General features: G+C 43.3%; 1 protein-coding gene across 1 annotated transcript in view; it reads left to right on the top strand.

Moving 5' to 3' along the window:
- The window catches only part of FUZ (fuzzy planar cell polarity protein), a 368361-nt gene that overhangs the window by 72691 nt on the left and 276840 nt on the right, over window positions 1–18830 (top strand). The window lies entirely within an intron of this gene.

The following is an 18830-nucleotide window of genomic DNA, read 5'->3' as shown; positions in this document are numbered from 1 at the left end:
TGACACTTTTTTATGGGTTGACACTTTTTTATGGCAAATGGTTTTTACTTATAAACATCGTTTTTGAGACACTTAGAAGGTCCTTTTGTGTTTCTTTCAGGGGTTGTTACCCACATGGCTAAGATTATAACTCCTAGGAGTGTTTCTTTAGGCCTCACAGCACCGGAGTAAGGTGGGAGGGGCCTAATTTCATGCCTCAGATGCGCAGTTAGATGGACTAGATCTTCAGGCTGTGTTCACATGGTGGCTCCTGCTACAATTTGAGGACCCATAAGAAGCTTTCTCTTGTTAAGTGTATCCAGTCCACGGATCATCCATTACTTATGAAATATATTCTCCTTCCCAACAGGAAGCTGCAAGAGTCCACCCACAGCAAAGCTGCTATATAGCTCCTCCCCTAACTGCCATATTCAGTCATTCTCTTGCAAGCCTCAACATAGATAGGAGGTTGTGAGAGTCTGTGGTGCTTTCTACTTAGTTTATTCTTCAATCAAAAGTTTGTTATTTTTAAATGGCACCGGAGTGTGCTGTTTATCTCAGGCAGTATTTGGAAGAAGAATCTGCCTGCGTTTTTCTATGATCTTAGCAGACGTAACTAAGATCCATTTGCTGTTCTCACACATTCTGAGGAGTGAGGTACTTCAGAGGGGGAATGGCGTGCAGGTTTTCCTGCAGATAAGGTATGTGCAGTAAAATATTTTTCTAGGAATGGAATTGACTAAGAAAATACTGCTGATACCGAAGTAATGTAAGTAAAGCCTTAAATGCAGCGATAGCGACTGGTATCAGGCTTATTAATAGAGATACATACTCTTGTAAAAATGTGTTTTAAAACGTTTGCTGGCATGTTTAATCGTTTTTTAACATATGTTTGGTGATAAAACTTATTGGGGCCTAAGTTTTTTCCACATGGCTGGCTTAAATTTTGCATAGAAACAGTTTCCTGAGGCTTTCCACTGTTATAGTATAAAAGTTACAGTTGGTGCAGTTAAAATTACAAACAGTGACATTCAGCTTCCCTCAGCAGTCCCCTGCATGCTATAGGACATCTCTGAAGGGCTCAAAAGGGCTTCAAAAGTAGGAGCTGTTATGACTGTTTAAAACATATTTTTCGTTTTGTTAATCTGTTTTTTGTATTAAGGGGTTAATCATCCATTTGCAAGTGGGTGCAATGCTCTGCTAACTTGTTACATATACTGTAAAAATTTTGTTAGTTTAACTGCCTTTTTTCACTGTTATTTCAAATTTTGGCAAAATTTGTTTCTCTTAAAGGCACAGTAACGTTTTATATATTTGCTTGTTAACTTGATTTAAAGTGTTTTCCAAGCTTAATAGTCTCATTATTAGTCTGTTCTAACATGTCTGACATAGAGGAAGCTCTGTGTTCATTATGTTTTAAAGCCATGGTGGAACCCCATCTTAGAATGTGTACCAGATGTACTGATTTCATGTTAAACAATAAAGATCATTTTTTGTCTTTAAAAACATTATCACCAGAGGATTCTGTCGTGGGGGTAGTTATGCCGACTAACTCTCCCCACGTGTCAGACCTTTTGACTCCCGCTTTAGGGACTCACGCTCAAATGGCGCCAAGTACATCAAGGGCACCCATAGCGTTTCTTTACCAGGGGATTCTGTCGAGGGGAAAGTTATGCCGACTAACTCTCCCCACGTGTCAGACCCTTCGACTCCCGCTTCAGGGACTCACGCTCAAATGGCGCCAAGTACATCAAGGGCGCCCATAGCGTTTATTTTACAAGACATGGCAAAGGTGGTGAATAATATTCTGGCAGCAGTATTAGTCAGACTACCTGAAATTAAAAGAAAGCAGTTAGCTCTGGGGGTAGATACAGAGCATACAGACGCTTTAAGAACCATGTATGATACTACCTCACAATATGCTTAGTCTGTGGGTGATTTTTTTTTTTTTGACTCAGGGAAGATGATTTAACCTGATTCTGATATTTAAAATTTATGCTTGAGAACCTCCACTTGTTGCTCAGGGAGGCTTTGGCTGCTCTGAATGAATGTGTACAATTGCAGGGCCAGAGAAATTGTGTAGACTGGATAAATAATATGCAGTGCCGGTGTGTACTGATGTTTTTCCAATACCTAAAGAGGTTTACTAAAAATTTTTTTAATAAGGAATGGGATAGACCAGGTGTGCCGTTCTCTTCCCCTCCTATTTTTTAGAAGAATGTTTTCTAATAGTTACCACCACACGGGACTTCTGGCAGACAGTTCCTAAGGTGGAGAGAAGAGTTTCTACTCTAGCTAAGCGTACCACTACCTCTGACGAGGACAGTTGTGCTTTTTAGATCCAATGGATAAAAAATGTTTATTCAACAGGGTTTTATCCTGCAGCCCCTTGCATATATTGCTTCTGTCACTGCTGCTGCGGCGTTCTGGGTTGAGTCTCTTGATGAGGCTTTACAGTTAAGCGACTCCATTGGATGAATATATTTGACAAGCTTATGCTAGCCAATTCCTTTGTTTTCTGATGCCTTGTTCATTTGACTAGACTAACGGCTAAGAATTCTGTTTTTTACTATACTGGCGCGCAGAGCGCTATGGCTTATATCATGGTCAGCTGTCGTGACTTTAATAAATAAGCTACTTAACTTCCCTTCAAGGGGCAGACCCTATTCGGGCCTGGTTTGAAGGAGATTATTGCTTATATCACTGGAGGAAAAGGTCATGCCCTTCCTCAGGATAGGTCTAAATCAAGGGCAAAAAAAAAAAAAAAGAAAGTCTAATTTTCGTACCTTTTAAAAACTTCAGGGCAGGTGTGGCATCCTCTTCCTCTAAGGCAAAACAAGAGGGAATTTTTGCTCAGTCCAAGGCGGTCTGGAGACAATCGGACCTGGAACAAAGATAAGCAGGCCAAGGAGCCTGCTGCTGCCTCTAAGGCAGCATGAAGGAACGGACCCCTATCCGGTAACGGATCCTATAGGGGGCAGACTTTCATTCTTTGCCCAGGTGTGGGCAAGAGATGCCCAGGATCCCTAGGCATTGGAATTTATATCCCAGAGATATCTTCTGGATTTCAAAGATTCCCCCCCCAAAAAATGGGAGATTTCGCCTTTCACAATTATCTGCAAACCAGATAAAGGAGGAGGCATTCTTACATTGTGTACGAGATCCATCCAGTTCCAAGAGAGGAACAGGGACAGAGTTTTTACTCAAATCTGTTTGTGGTTCCCAAGGAGAGGGAACCTTCAGACCTATTTTGGATCTAAAGATCTTAAACAAATTCCTCAGAATTCCGTCATTTAAGATGGAAACTATTCGTACCATCTTAACTATGATCCAGGAGAGTCAATAGAGGACTACAATGGATTTGAAGGATGCTTATCCTCACATTGTGATGCATAAAGATCACCATCGTTTTTCAGGTTTGCCTTTCTAGACAGGCATTACCAGTTTGTAGCTCTTTCCTTTGGGATATCTACAGCCCCAAGAATCTTTATGGAGGTTCTGGGGTCGCTTTGGCGGTCCTTAGACCGCGGGGCATAGAAGTGGCCCCTTATTTAGACGACATCCTGATACAGGCGTCAAACATCCAAATTGCCCAGTCTCATACGGACGTAGTACTGGCATTTCTGAGATCACATGGGTGGAAAGTGAACAAGGAAAGAGTTCTCTATCCCCAATCTCAAGGGTTTCCCTCCTAGGGACTCTGATAGATTCTGTAGAAATGAAAATTTACCTGACGGAGTCCAGGTTGTCAAAGTTTCTAAATTTCTGCCGTGTTTTTTTCATCCCATCCGCGCCCTTCGGTGGCTCAGTACATGAATGAAATCGGCTTAATGGTAGCGGCAAGGGACATAGTACCGTTTGCACGTCTACATTTCAGACCGCTGCAACTATGCATGCTCAGTCAGAGGAACGGGGATTACACAGATTTGTCCCCCTGTTAAACCTGGACCAAGAGACCAGAGATTCTCTTCTCTGGTGACTATGTCGGGTCCATCTGTCCAAGGGTATGACCTTCCGCAGGTCAGATGGGACAATTGTTACAATAGATGCCAGCCTTTTAGGTTGGGATGCAGTCTGGAACTCCCTGAAGGCTCAGGGATAGTGGACTTAGGAGGAGACCCTCCTTCTAATAAATATTCTGGAACTGGGAGTGATATTCCATGCTCTTCAGACTTGGCCTCAGTTAGCAACTCTGAGGTACATCATACTCAGTCGGACAATATACACGACTGTGGCTTACATCAGCCATCAAGGGGGAACAGAAGTTCCCTAGCGATGTTAGAAGTCTTAAAATAATTCACTGGACAGAGACTCACTCTTGTCTATCAGCTATCCATATCCCAGGTGTTGAGAACTGGGAGGTGGATTTTCTAAGTCGTCAGACTTTTCTTCCGGGGGAGTGGGATTTCCTCCGGAGGTCAAGACCAAGCAGGAGAGGGCTTTGGTGTTTTTGACAGCGCCTGCGTAGCCACGCAGGACCTGGTATGCAGATCTGGTGGACATGTCATCCTTTCCATCACGGTCTCTGCTTCAGAGACAGGTCCCTCTACCTCAGGGTCCTTTCAACCATCTAAATAGAATCAATCTGAGATGGACTGCCTGGAGACTGAACGCTTGATGTTATCAAAGCATGGCTTCTCCGAGTCAGTCATTGATACCTTAATACAGACATGAAAGCCTGTCTCTAGGAAAATTGAACATAGATATGGTGTAAATATCTGATTGTTATGAATCCAAGGGTTACTCATGGAGTAAAGTCTGGATTCCCAGGATATTATCTTTTCTCCAAGATGTTTTTTGAGAAAAGGGTTGTCAGCTAATTCCTTAAAAGGGGACAGATTTTTACTCTGTCTATTTTTTTGCACAAGCGTCTGGCAGGTATTCTAGACGTTCAGGCATTTGGTCAGGCTTTGGTTAGATCCAAGCCTGTGTTTAAAACTGTTGCTCCGCCATGGAGCTTAAACCTGATTCTTAAGGTTCTTCAAGAAGTTCCGTTTGAACCTTTTTTGTTCCATAGATATCAATCTTTATCTTGGAAAGTTCCTTTTGGGTAGCTAATTCCTCGACTCGTAGAGTCTCCAAGTTATCTGTGTTACAATGTGATTCTCCTTATCTGGTCCTTCGTACGGATAAGGTAGTCCTGCGTACCAACCTGGGTTTTTTCCTAAGGTGGTATCTAACAAGTACATCACTCAAGAGATAGTTGTTCCATGCTTGTATCCTAATCCTTCCTCAAAGAAGGAACGTCTATTACACAATATTGGACGTGGTTTGTGCTTTAAAGTTTTACTTACAAACTACTACAGTTTTCATCAAACGTTCACCTTGTTTGTTGTCTATTCTGGACAGAGGAGAGGTCAAAAAACTTCAGCAGCCTCTCTGTCTTTTTGGTTAAAAAGCATAATTCATTTAGCTTATGAGACTGCTGGACAGCAGCCTCCTGAAGGGATTACAGTTCATTCTACTAGAGCTGTGGTTTTCACTTGGGCCTTTTTTAAATGTGGCTTCTGTTGAACAGATTTACAAGACGGAGTCTTGGTCTGCGCTTCATACTTTTCAAATTTAACAAATTTGATACCTTGCTTCTTCGGGGGCTATTTTTGGGAGAAAGGGTTTTTTACAGGCAGTGGTAACTTCCGTTTAAGTACCTGCCTTGTCCCTCCCATCATCCGTGTACTTTAGCTTTGGTATTGGTATTCCATAAGTAATGGATGATCCGTGGACTGGATACACTTAACAAAAGAAAACATAATTTATGCTTACCTGATAAATTTATTTCTCTTGTAGTGTATCCAGTCCACGGCCCACCCTGTCACTTTAAGGCAGGTAATTTTTTCATTTGAACTACAGTCACCACTGCACCCTATGGTTTTTCCTTTCTCTGCATGTTTTCGGTCGAATGACTGAATATGGCAGTTAGGGGAGGAGCTATATAGCAGCTTTGCTGTGGGTGGACTCTTGCAGCTTCCTGTTGGGAAGGAGAATATATTTCATAAGTAATGGATGATCCGTGGACTGGATACACTACAAGAGAAATAAATTTATCAGGTAAGCATAAATTATGTTTTTTCCCCATAAATCCGACTCCTAAGGGAAGGTAGGGCCACAGCAGAGCTGTGGAAAGGTGCTAAATTTGTTTTAACCGGTCTGTTAGCTTACTATTGATCCGGTTTGGGCATTAAGGGGTTAATAGATTTTTTTGCTAGCTGTGCAATCTTACCAATGCTTTAGGTACATACTGTGAACATTTCAGAAAGTTTGGTGCATTTTTCACTGTTTTGGAAAATTGTGTACCTTTATTATTTCTTAAAGGCACAGTAACGTTTTTTTGCAAAGTGTGTTTTTGCTTGATTAATGTGATTTCTAAGCCTGTTTGTCTTACTATTAGTCTGTTAAACATGTCTGTCACCAAGGAAAATCCTTGTTCAATGTGTTTAGAAGCCATGGTGGAACCCCCTCACAAAATGTGTCCCACGTGTACTGATATGTCTATACTTTTTAAAGACCATATTGTTGCACTTAAAAATGTGGCCCAAGATGATTCTCAGACAGAAGGTAATGAGGTTAGCCCGTTGACCTCTCCCCAAGTGTCACAACCAGTTACGCCCGCTCAAGCGACGCCTAGCACCTCTAGCGCGTCTAACTCTTTTACCTTACAAGATTTGGTGGCAGTTATGGATAATACCCTCTCAGTATTTTTATCTAAGCTGCCCGTGTTACCTGCAAAGCGTGCCGTGTTACCTGCAAAGCGTGATAGCTCTGTTTTAAGAACAGATTATGAACATTCTGACGCTATAGTAGCCGTATCCGATATACACTCACAACGCTCTGAAATGGGGCAGAGGGATGTGCTGTCTGAGGGAGAAGTTTCCGATTCGGGAAAGGTTGCTCCTCAGACAGACTCAGATACGTTGGCCTTTAAATTTAAACTAGAACACCTCTGCTTATTACTCAGGGAGGTATTAGTTACTCTGGATGACTGTGACCCTTTGGTGGTCCCAGAGAAATTGTGTAAAATGGACAAGTACCTAGAAGTTCCTTTTTACACTGATGTGTTCCCGGTCCCTAAGAGGATTGCGGATATAGTAACTAGGGAGTGGGATAGACCAGGTATTCCGTTTGTTCCCCCTCCTGTTTTTAAGAAAATGTTCCCCATATCTGACACCACGCGGGACTCGTGGCAGACGGTCCCTAAGGTGGAGGGGGCTGTTTCTTCACTTGCTAAACGCACAACTATACCAATTGAGGACAGTTGTGCTTTTAAAGACCCTATGGATAAAAAATTAGAGGGTCTACTTAAGAAAAGTTTTGTTCATCAAGGTTTTCTTCTCCAACCTATAGCGTGCATTGTTCCTGTAACTACTGCAGCTGCTTTCTGGTTCGAGGCGCTGGAAGATGCGCTCCAGACGGGGACCTCATATGAGGATATTATGGACAGAATTAAGGCTCTTAAGCTGGCTGATTCTTTTATCACAGATGCCGCTTTCCAACTAGCTAAGTTAGCGGCAAAGAATTCAGGTTTTGCCATTCTGGCGCGCAGGGCGCTATGGCTCAAGTCTTGGTCGGCCGATGTGTCGTCAAAATCCAAACTACTGAACATCCGTTTCAAAGGAAAGACCCTTTTTGGGCCTGAATTGAAAGAGATTATCTCTGAAATCACTGGGGGAAAAGGCCATGCTCTCCCTCAGGACAAATCCTTTAAAGGGACATTAAACACTAAATACATGCTAGATAGAATGGTGCATTCAAAGAAAAGATTAGTCCATGACTAACATGTAGATGTATTTGTTAAAGTTTCATTAGTTGTTTAAAAAGTGACAAAATAAGTGTAAAGTTTTAGTGTCTATAAAACACTGGGAGCTGCCATGTTGTAACTTGTGTTATCTTCTCTGCTGTGGCCAATTAGGGTCAGTTATAAATAGGTCACTAGAGGGTGCAGCCAATGGTTGTGCTGGATTTAACAGTGTTCTGCACTTCCATTTTTAACAGGAACTGAAAAGCTCACAATTTCAGAATGGAATTACAGGCAAAAAGGACAAAATAAATAATGAAAGTATATTGCAGAGTTGTTTTATTATATACAATTTATCATTTTATATTACCATCTCAAAGTGTTTAACGTCCCTTTAAGACAAGGAACAAACAAAATAATTTTCGTTCCTTTCGAAATTTCAGGAGCGGTCTCGCTTCATCCTCCCCTGCTGCGAAGCAAGAGGGTAACACTTCACAACCCAGGGCAGCCTGGAAACCTTACCAGGGCTGGAACAAGGGTAAACAGGCCAAGAAGCCTGCAGCTGGCCCCAAGACAGCATGAAGGGGTAGCCACCGATCCGGGACCGGATCTAGTAGGGGGCAGACTCTCTCTCTCTTCGCTCAGGCCTGGGCAAGAGACGTACACGATCCCTGGGCCTTAGAGATTGTATCCCAGGGATATCTTCTAGAATTCAAGGACTCCCCTCCAAGGGGAAGGTTCCATATTTCTCGTCTGTCTACAGACACGACAAAGAAAGAGGCGTTCTTGCGCTGTGTAGAAGACCTACATACAATGGGAGTGATCCACCCAGTTCCAATTGCGGAACAAGGGCTGGGGTTTTACTCAAACCTGTTTGTGGTTCCCAAAAAAGAAGGAACTTTCAGACCAATCCTGGATCTCAAAATTCTAAACAAATTCCTCAGAGTCCCATCATTCAAGATGGAGACCATTCGGACAATCTTACCAATGATCCTGGAGGGTCAATATATGACTACCGTGGATCTAAAGGATGTGTATTTACAGATTCCTATCCACAAAGATCATCACCAGTTTCTCAGGTTCGCTTTTCTGGACAAGCATTATCAGTTTGTGGCTTTCCCTTTCGGGTTGACAACTGCTCCCAGAATTTTAACAAAGGTGCTAGGGTCCCTCCTGGCGGTGCTAAGGCTGCGGGGCATAGCAGTGGCGCCTTATCTAGACGACATCTTAATTCAGGCGTCAACTTTCCAAAGAGCCAAGTCTCACACGGAAATTGTAGTGGCCTTTCTGAGGTCTCACGGGTGGAAGGTGAACATCAAAAAGAGTTCTCTCTCCCCCCTCACAAGAGTTCCCTTCCTAGGAACACTAATAGACTCGGTAGAAATGAAAATATTTCTGACGGAGGTCAGAAAGTTAAAACTCTTAACTACTTGCCGAGCTCTTCATTCCATTCCTCGGCCATCTGTAGCTCAGTGCATGGAGACAATTGGATTAATGGTAGCGGCAATGGACATAGTCCCTTTTGCACGGATACACCTCAGACCACTGCAACTATGCATGCTCAAACAGTGGAATGGGGATTATGCAGATTTGTCTCCTCAAATACAGTTGGACCAGGGGACCAGAGATTCTCTTCTCTGGTGGTTGTCTCAGGATCACCTGGCTCAGGGAATGTGTTTCCGCAGACCAGAGTGGATCATCGTAACGACCGACGCCAGTCTGTTGGGCTGGGGTGCTGTCTGGGACTCCCTGAAAGCTCAGGGCTTATGGTCTCGGGAAGAAGCTCTTCTCCCGATAAACATTTTGGAACTGAGGGTGATATTCAACGCTCTTCAGGCATGGCCTCAGCTAGCTGCGGCCAAATTCATCAGATTTCAGTCGGACAACATCACGACTGTAGCTTACATCAACCATCAAGGGGGAACAAGGAGTCCCCTAGCAATGATGGAAGTAACCAAAATAATCAGGTGGGCGGAGTATCACTCTTGTCACCTCTCAGCAATTCACATCCCAGGAGTAGACAACTGGGAAGCGGATTTTCTAAGTCGTCAGACTTTTTATCCGGGGGAGTGGGAACTCCACCCGGAGGTATTTGCCCAGCTATGGGGCACTCCAGAATTGGATCCGATGGCGTCCCGTCAGAATGCCAAACTTCCTCTTTACGGGTCCAGGTCCGGGGATCCCCAGGCGGTGTTGATAGATGCTCTAGCAGCGCCTTTGGTCCTTCAATCTGGCCTATGTGTTTCCACCGTTTCCTCTCCTTCCTCGTCTGGTTGCCAGAATCAAGCAGGAGAGGGCGTCAGTGATTGTAATAGCACCTGCGTGGCCACGCAGGACTTGGTATGCAGACCTAGTGGACATGTCATCCGTTCCACCATGGACTCTGCCAATGAGGCAGGACCTTCTACTTCAAGGTCCTTTCAAACATCCAAATCTAATTTCTCTGCGTCTGACTGCTTGGAGATTAAACGCCTAATTCTATCTAAGCGTGGTTTCTCTGAGTCGGTTATCGATACCCTGATTCAGGCTAGAAAGCCTGTCACCAGGAAAATCTATCATAAGATTTGGCGAAAATATCTTTGTTGGTGCGAATCCAAGGGTTACTTATGGAGTAAGATTAGGATTCCCAGGATATTGTCTTTTCTCCAAGATGGATTGGAGAAAGTATTGTCAGCTAGTTCCTTAAAAGGACAGATATCTGCTTTGTCTATTCTTTTACACAAACGTCTGGCGGAGGTACCAGACGTTAAAGCGTTTACTCAGGCTTTAGTCAGAATCAAGCCTGTTTATAGACCTGTGGCTCCGCCATGGAGTCTGAATTTAGTTCTTTCAGTTCTGCAAGGGGTTCCGTTTGAACCTTTACATTCCATAGATAGTAAGCTTTTATCTTGGAAAGTTTTGTTTTTGGTAGCTATCTCTTCTGCGTGAAGAGTTTCAGAGTTATCTGCTTTACAGTGTCACTCACCTTACTTGGTGTTCCATGCAGATAAGGTAGTTTTACGTACCAAACCTGGTTTTCTTCCTAAGGTTGTGTCCAATAAGAATATTAACCAGGAAATTGTTGTTCCTTCTCTGTGTCCTAATCCTTCGTCAAAGAAGGAACGTCTGTTACACAATCTTGATGTGGTTCGTGCTTTAAAGTTCTATTTACAAGCAACTAAAGATTTCAGACAAACAACTTCCTTGTTTGTCATCTATTCTGGTAAGAGGAGAGGTCAGAAGGCGACTGCTACCTCTCTTTCCTTTTGGCTGAAAAGCATCATCCGTCTGGCCTATGAGACTGCTGGCCAGCAGCCTCCTGAAACAATTGCTGCTCATTCTACCAGAGCAGTGGCTTCCACATGGGCTTTTAAAAATGAGGCTTCTGTTGAACAGATTTGTAAGGCAGTGACTTGGTCTTCGCTGCATACTTTTTCCAAATTTTACAAATTCGATACTTTTGCTTCTTCGGGGGCTATTTTTGGGAGAAAGGTTTTACAAGCAGTGGTGCCTTCCGTTTTAAGGTACCTGTCTTGTTCCCTCCCTTCATCCGTGTCCTAAAGCTTTGGTATTGGTAACCCACAAGTAAAGGATGAATCCGTGGACTGGATACACCTTACAAGAGAAAAAGATGTGCACGTCTAAAACATATAAAAACAGAATTTATGCTTATCTGATAAATTACTTTCTCTTGTGGTGTATCCAGTCCACGGCCCGCCCTGGCTATTTATTAAGTCAGGTAGATTTTTTTGTTTAAACTACAGTTACCACTGCACCCTATGGTTTCTCCTTTTTCTTCCTAACCTCCGGTCGAATGACTGGGGGGTGGAGCTAGAGGGGGAGCTATATGGACAGCTCTGCTGTGTGCTCTCTTTGCCACTTCCTGTTAGGAAGGAGAATATCCCACAAGTAAAGGATGAATCCGTGGACTGGATGCACCACAAGAGAAAGTAATTTATCAGGTAAGCATAAATTCTGTTTTTATATGTTTTAGACGTGCACATCTTCTTTATGCTGTTTTATATATGATTTTATATTTTCATTACCTTGAATAAATTAATATCTATTTAAAAATATTGGTAATATACGCTCTTATTCCATGTACCTGCATGCAGTGCTGTTCTGAAATCTCAGCGCTGTGTGTGTGTGTGTGTATGTATATATATATATATATACACACACACACTTTTTATTATAATTTCAATAAAGAATTTTTATATTATTGTAATTAGTTTACGCCCACTCCAGCAACGTTGTTTGAGCCAATATAAGTCTTTTCTGCTTTCACATTTGCAGCTTCTTTTTAGCCCAGTAATTATTATTATCAGGTATTTATAGAGCGCCAACAGGTTCCGCAGCACTATGAACATATGTGGTATATAAAAACGATTACAGGGATCAAATGGGGAGAGAGGGTCCTGCCGAGAGTTGCACTGTTGTAGTTGGCTCTTATGAAGGTGAACTACAAACAGCTGGTTTCATAGGCTTACATGCTATGGGGTTTTAGGGAATAGCAGTGGAGATTGGAAGGTTAGTGTAGGCTGTAAGCATGCCTGAATAGTATAGTCTTCAGGGAGCACTTGAAGCTTTTAAAACTAGGGGAGATTCTTGTGGAGTGAGGCAGAGAGTTCCATAAGATGGGAGCCAGTCTGGAGAAATCTTGTAGACGGGAATGTTAGGAGGTACCAAGAGAGGAGGAGAGTAGGAGATCATGAGCGGAGCGAATGGGACGTGAGGGAGAGTATCTGGAGACAAGGTCTGAGATGTAGGGGGGAGCAATGCAATTGAGGGCTTTGTGTGGCAGAGGAATTCATTATGGATTGTTAAGGAGCTAGGCGGCAGCTAGGGAGACCAGAGAGGATAGAGTTGCAGTAGTCGAGGCGGGAAAGGATGAGAGAGTGGATTAAAATCTTTGTTGTGTCTTGTGTAAGGAAATGTCTAATTTTAGCGATGTTTTTAAGGTGGAGGCGGTAGGCTTTAGCCAAGGACTAAATGTGAAGAGTGAAAGAAAGATCTGAGTCAAGTGTGACCCCAAGACATTGGGCATGTGAGGTTGGGGTAATGATGGAGTTATCAACAGTTATAGAGACATGGGGGGTGGAGATTTTGGAAGAAGGGGGGAAAATAAGGCTCAGTTTTGGAGAGATTTAGCTTGAGGACATCCAAGATGAGATATGAGAGAGACAGTAATGCTTTTCACAGAGTATAACTTTCGTGTATATAAATATAGCTTGTTCAAATTATGCTTTTTCAATAATAAAAAAAAACCATTCATTTTGAAAATTCTCTTTTTAGATATAACAAAGGGACATGATAATATACAATTTGTCTTTAAGTTAATTTTGTTAAATTGAAACCACTACTGCAGTAGTAGTAGTGGGGAATATAGCTATATACGTAGGGAACAAACTGATATAACGTTCAATCAAAGAAAGACAAAGAAATAAGTTGATTCCCTTTTTCTCTTGTAAGGTGTATCCAGTCCACGGGTTTATCCATTACTTGTGGGATATTCTCCTTCCCAACAGGAAGTTGCAAGAGGACACCCACAGCAGAGCTGTCTATATAGCTCCTCCCCTAACCCCCACCCCCAGTCATTCTCTTGCAACTCTCGACAAGATAGGAAGTATCAAGAGATATGTGGTGACTTAGTGTAGTTTTACCTTCAATCAAGAGTTTGTTATTTTTAAACGGTACCGGCGTTGTACTGTTTTACTTTCAGGCAGAAATTAGAAGAAGAATTCTGCCTGGAGGTTTGATGATCTTAGCGGTTTGTAACTAAGTTCCATTGCTGTTCTCACACATAACTGAAGAGTATGGGAAAACTTCAGTTGGGGGAACGGTCTGCAGATTACCTGCTTTGAGGTATGTTCAGTATTTTTATTTCTAGAGAAATGAATAAGTTCTAGAAAATGCTGACAGAGCCTTGTGTTTTTGAGGTAAGCCTGATGCAGTGATTTAACAGTGACTGAGATCATGCTTACAAAACAGGGTAATACTCATGTTAATACTCATATTACTTAGTGACAAAACGTTTACATGATTTCATAAATAGGACGTTTTTTCTCTGAGGGATATAAGTCTTTATTTGGGGCCTAGTTTCCACATGGCTAGTCAGATACTCCTAGGAGTATTTTCTAAAGGCCCCTCTGACATCCAGTACATGGTGGGAGGGGCCTATTTTAGCGCTCTAGATGCGCAGTTTTAATTCAGACTGAGACATCCAGCTTCCCTAGAAGAGTCCTCTGGCATCTGAGGACCATTATAAAGGGTTTATTTCCTCCCTAAATCATATTTGAGGGCAGGTAGGAGCCTCAGCAGAGCTGTGGCAAGGTGCTCAACTGTATTTTAATGGTGGTTGACGTTTTTTAAATCCGGTTTGGGGGCTAAGGGGTTAATCATCCATTTGCAAGTGGGTGCAATGTTGCTTTAGTCCCTTACACACACTGTAAAAATTTTGAAGACTTTGGTATATTTTTACACTGTTTTGCAGTTTAAGTGCTAGTTTTTTTCTCTTAAAGGCACAGTAACGTTTTTGTTAATTGCTGTTTCACCTTTATTAAAGTGTTTTCCAAGCTTGCTTGTCTCATCACTAGTCTGTTAAACATGTCTGACATAGAGGAAACTCCTTGTTCAATATGTTTAGAAGCCATTGTGGAACCCCCTCTTAGAATGTGTACAAAATGTACTGAAATTTCTATAAATTATAAAGACCATATTATGGCGCTTAAAGATTTATCTCCAGAGGATTCTCTGACTGAAAAAAGGGAGATTATGCCATCTAGCTCTCCCCATGTGTCAGAACCTATAACTCCCACTCAAGTGACGCAAAGTACATCTAGCTCGTCTAATTCTTTTACCTTACAGGACATGGCGGCAGTTATGAATGCTACCCTCTCAGAGGTATTGTCCAAACTGCCAGGGTTACAAGGAAAGCGAGACAGCTCTGGGGCTAGAACGAATACAGAGCTTTCTGACGCTTTAAGACCTGTGTCCGATATACCCTCACAATACTCAGAAGCTTAGGCAGGTGAGCTTCTATCTGTGGGTGACATTTCAGACTCAGGGAAGGCGTTGCTTCATTCTGATTCTGAAATGACAGCGTTTAAATTTAAGCTTGAACACCGCTTATTGCTTAGGGAGGTTTTAGCGACTCTGGACGACTGTGAACCCATTGCAGTCCCAGAGAAATTGTGTAAGATGGACAAATACTTTGCAGTGCCTGTTTACACTGATGTTTTTCCAGTCCCTAAGAGGTTTTCGGAAATTATTACTAAGGAATGGGATAGACCAGGTGTGCCGTTCTCTCCCCCTCCTGCTTTTAAAAAGATGTTTCCCATAGATGCCGCCATACGGGACTTGTGGCAGACGGTCCCTAAGGTGGAGGGAGCGGTCTCTACCCTAGCTAAGCGTACAACTATCCCCGTCGAGGACAGTTGTGCTTTCCTAGATCCTATGGATAAAAAATTGGAGGGTCTCCTTAAGAAAATTTTTATACATCAAGGTTTTATTCTCCAGCCTCTTGCATGCATTGCCCCAGTTACTGCTGCAGCGACTTTTTGGTTCGAGTCTCTTGAGGAGGCTCTACAGGTGGAGACCCCGTTAGATGATATTTTAGACAGGATTAAAGCTCTTAAGTTAGCTAATTCCTTTATTTCTGACTCTGCTTTTCATTTAACTAAGCTCACGTTTAAGAATTCAGGTTTTGCCATTCTGGCGCATAGGGCGCTATGGCTTAAGTCCTGGTCAGCAGACGTTACTTCAAAGTCTAAGCTTCTTAACATCCCCTTCAAGGGTCAGACCCTATTCAGGCCTGGCCTGAAGGAGATCATCTCTGACATTACCGGAGGAAAAGGTCACGCCCTTCCTCAGGATAGGTCCAATAAATTAAGGACCAAACAGAATAATTTTCTTTCCTTTCGAAACTTCACGAGTGGCGCAGCTTCAACTTCCTCTAATACAAAACAAGAGGGAAATTTCGCCAAGTCCAAACCAGTCTGGAGACCTAACCAGGCTTGGAACAAGGGGAAGCAGGCCAAAAAACCTGCTGCTGCCTCTAAGACAGCATGAAGGAGTAGCCCCTGATCCGGGACCGGATAGTAGTTGGGGGCAGACTTTCTCTCTTCGCCCAGGCTTGGGCAATAGACGTCCAGGATCCCTGGGCTTTAGAGATTGTTTCCCAGGGATATCTTCTGGAATTCAAAGGTTCATCTCCAAAGGGGAGATTTCATCTCTCACAACTATCTGCAAACCAGATAAAGAGAGAGGCATTCTTACGTTGTGTTCAAGACCTACTGGTTATGGGAGTGATCCACCCAGTTCCAAGGGTGGAACAGGGGCAAGGTTTCTATTCAAACCTGTTTATAGTTTCCAAAAAAGAGGGAACTTTCAGGCCAATCTTAGATCTCAAGATCCTAAACAAATTTCTAAGGGTCCCATCCTTCAAGATGGAGACAATCCGAACCATCCTCCCTATGATCCAGGAGGGTCAATATATGACTACCGTGGACTTAAAGGATGCTTATCTCCACATTCCGATTCACAGAGATCATCATCAGTTCCTAAGGTTTGCCTTCCTAGACAGGCATCACCAGTTTGTGGCTCTTCCCTTCGGGTTAGCCACGGCGCCAAGAATCTTTACGAAGGTTCTAGGGTCTCTTCTGGCAGTTCTAAGGCCACGGGGCATAGCGGTGGCTCCTTACCTAGACGACATTCTAATCCAGGCGTCGACTTTTCAAATCGCCAAGTCCCATACGGACATTGTTCTGGCCTTTCTTAGCTCTCACGGGTGGAAAGTGAACAGAGAAAAGAGTTCTCTCTCCTCTCACAAGAGTTTCTTTCCTAGGAACTCTGATAGATTCAGTAGAAATGAAAATTTTTCTGACAGAGGTCAGGATATCAAAGCTTCTAACTTCCTGCCATGCTCTTCATTCCACTTCTCGGCCGTCAGTGGCTCAGTGTATGGAAATGATCGGCCTAATGGTAGCGGCAATGGACATAGTTCCGTTTGCCTGCCTACATCTCAGACCACTGCAACTTTGCATGCTCAATCAGTGGAATGGGGACTATACAGATTTGTCTCCTCTGTTAAATCTGGATCAAGAGACCAGGGATTCTCTTCTCTGGTGGTTATCTCGGGTCCATCTGTCCAGGGGAATGAGTTTCCGCAGGCCAGAATGGACTGTAGTGACGACAGATGCCAGCCTTCTGGGCTGGGGCGCAGTCTGGAATTCCCTGAAGGCTCAGGGTTCGTGGACTCAGGAGGAAGCCCTCCTTCCGATAAACATTGTGGAACTAAGAGCGATATTCAATGCTCTTCAGGCTTGGCCTCAACTAGCTGTGGCCAGGTTCATCAGATTTCAGTCGGACAATATCACGACTGTAGCCTATATCAACCATCATGGGGGAACAAGGAGTCCCCTGGCGATGATGGAGGTTTCAAAGATAATTCTATGGGCAGAGGTTCACTCTTGCCATCTCTCAGCTATCCATATCCCAGGAGTAGAGAAATGGGAGGCGGACTTTCTAAGTCGGCAGACCTTTCATCCGGGGGAGTGGGAGCTCCATCCGGAGGTATTTGCCCAGCTGATTCAACTATGGGGCAAACCAGAACTGGATCTGATGGCGTTTTGTCAGAACGCCAAGCTTCCTCGTTTTGCGGCTAGGTCAAGGGATCCCCAGGCAGCGCTGATAGATGTTCTAGCAGTGCCCTGGTCCTTCAGCCTGGCTTATGTGTTTCCACCATTTCCTCTCCTCCCTCGTCTGATTGCCAAGATCAAGCAGGAGAGAGCTTCGGTGATTTTGATAGCACCTGCGTGGCCACGCAGGACTTGGTATTCAGATCTGGTGGACATGTCATCCTTTCCACCATGGACTCTGCCGCTGAGGCAGGACCTTCTACTCCAAGGTCCATTCAAACATCCAAATCTAATTTCTCTGCGTCTGACTGCTTGGAGATTGAACGCTTGATTTTATCAAAACGTGGTTTCTCTGAGTCGGTCATTGATACCTTGATTCAGGCTTGAAAGCCTGTCACCAGGAAAATCTATCATAAGATATGGTGTAAATATCTTCATTGGTGTGAATCCAAGGGTTACTCGTGGAGCAAGGTCAGGATTCCTAGGATTCTATCCTTTCTCCAAGAAGGATTGGAAAAGGGATTATCGGCTAGTTCCTTAAAGGGACAGATTTCTGCTCTGTCTATTCTTTTGCAAAAGCGTCTGGCTGATGTTCCAGACGTTCAGGCGTTTTGTCAGGCTTTGGTTAGAATCAGGCCTGTGTTTAGACCTGTTGCTCCGCCATGGAGTTTAAATTTAGTTCTTAAAGTTCTTCAAGGGGTTCCGTTTGAACCCTTGCATTCCATAGATATCAAGCTTTTATCTTGGAAAGTTCTGTGTTTAGTAGCTATCTTTTCGGCTCGAAGAGTTTCAGAGTTATCTGCCTTACAGTGTGATTCCCCTTATCTGATCTTCCATGCAGATAAGGTAGTTTTGCGTACCAAACCTGGGTTTCTTCCTAAGGTTGTATCTAATAGGAATATCAATCAGGAAATTGTTGTTCCGTCATTGTGTCCTAATCCTTCTTCAAAGAAGGAACGTCTGTTGCACAATCTTGACGTGGTTCGTGCTTTAAAGTTTTATTTACAAGCTACTAAGGATTTTCGCCAAACATCTGCATTGTTTGTTGTCTACTCTGGAAAGAGAAGAGGCCAAAAGGCTTCGGCAACTTCTCTTTCTTTTTGGCTGAGAAGTATAATCCGTTTAGCTTATGAGACTGCTGGCCAGCAGCCTCCTGAAAGAATTACAGCTCATTCTACTAGAGCGGTAGCTTCCACATGGGCTTTTAAACATGAGGCCTCTGTTGAACAGATTTGTAAGGCGGCGACTTGGTCTTCGCTTCATACTTTTTCTAAATTCTACAAATTTGATACTTTTGCTTCCTCGGAGGCTATTTTTGGGAGAAAGGTCTTACAGGCAGTGGTGCCTTCCGTTTAAGTGCCTGCCTTGTCCCTCCCTTCATCCGTGTCCTATAGCTTTGGTATTGGTATCCCACAAGTAATGGATGAACCCGTGGACTGGATACACCTTACAAGAGAAAACAAAATTTATGCTTACCTGATAAATTTCTTTATCTTGTGGTG

The sequence above is a fragment of the Bombina bombina genome, chromosome 8 (genome assembly GCF_027579735.1).
Source record: "Bombina bombina isolate aBomBom1 chromosome 8, aBomBom1.pri, whole genome shotgun sequence".
Taxonomy (NCBI): domain Eukaryota; kingdom Metazoa; phylum Chordata; class Amphibia; order Anura; family Bombinatoridae; genus Bombina; species Bombina bombina.
This window is presented reverse-complemented; position numbering and strand designations above follow the sequence as displayed.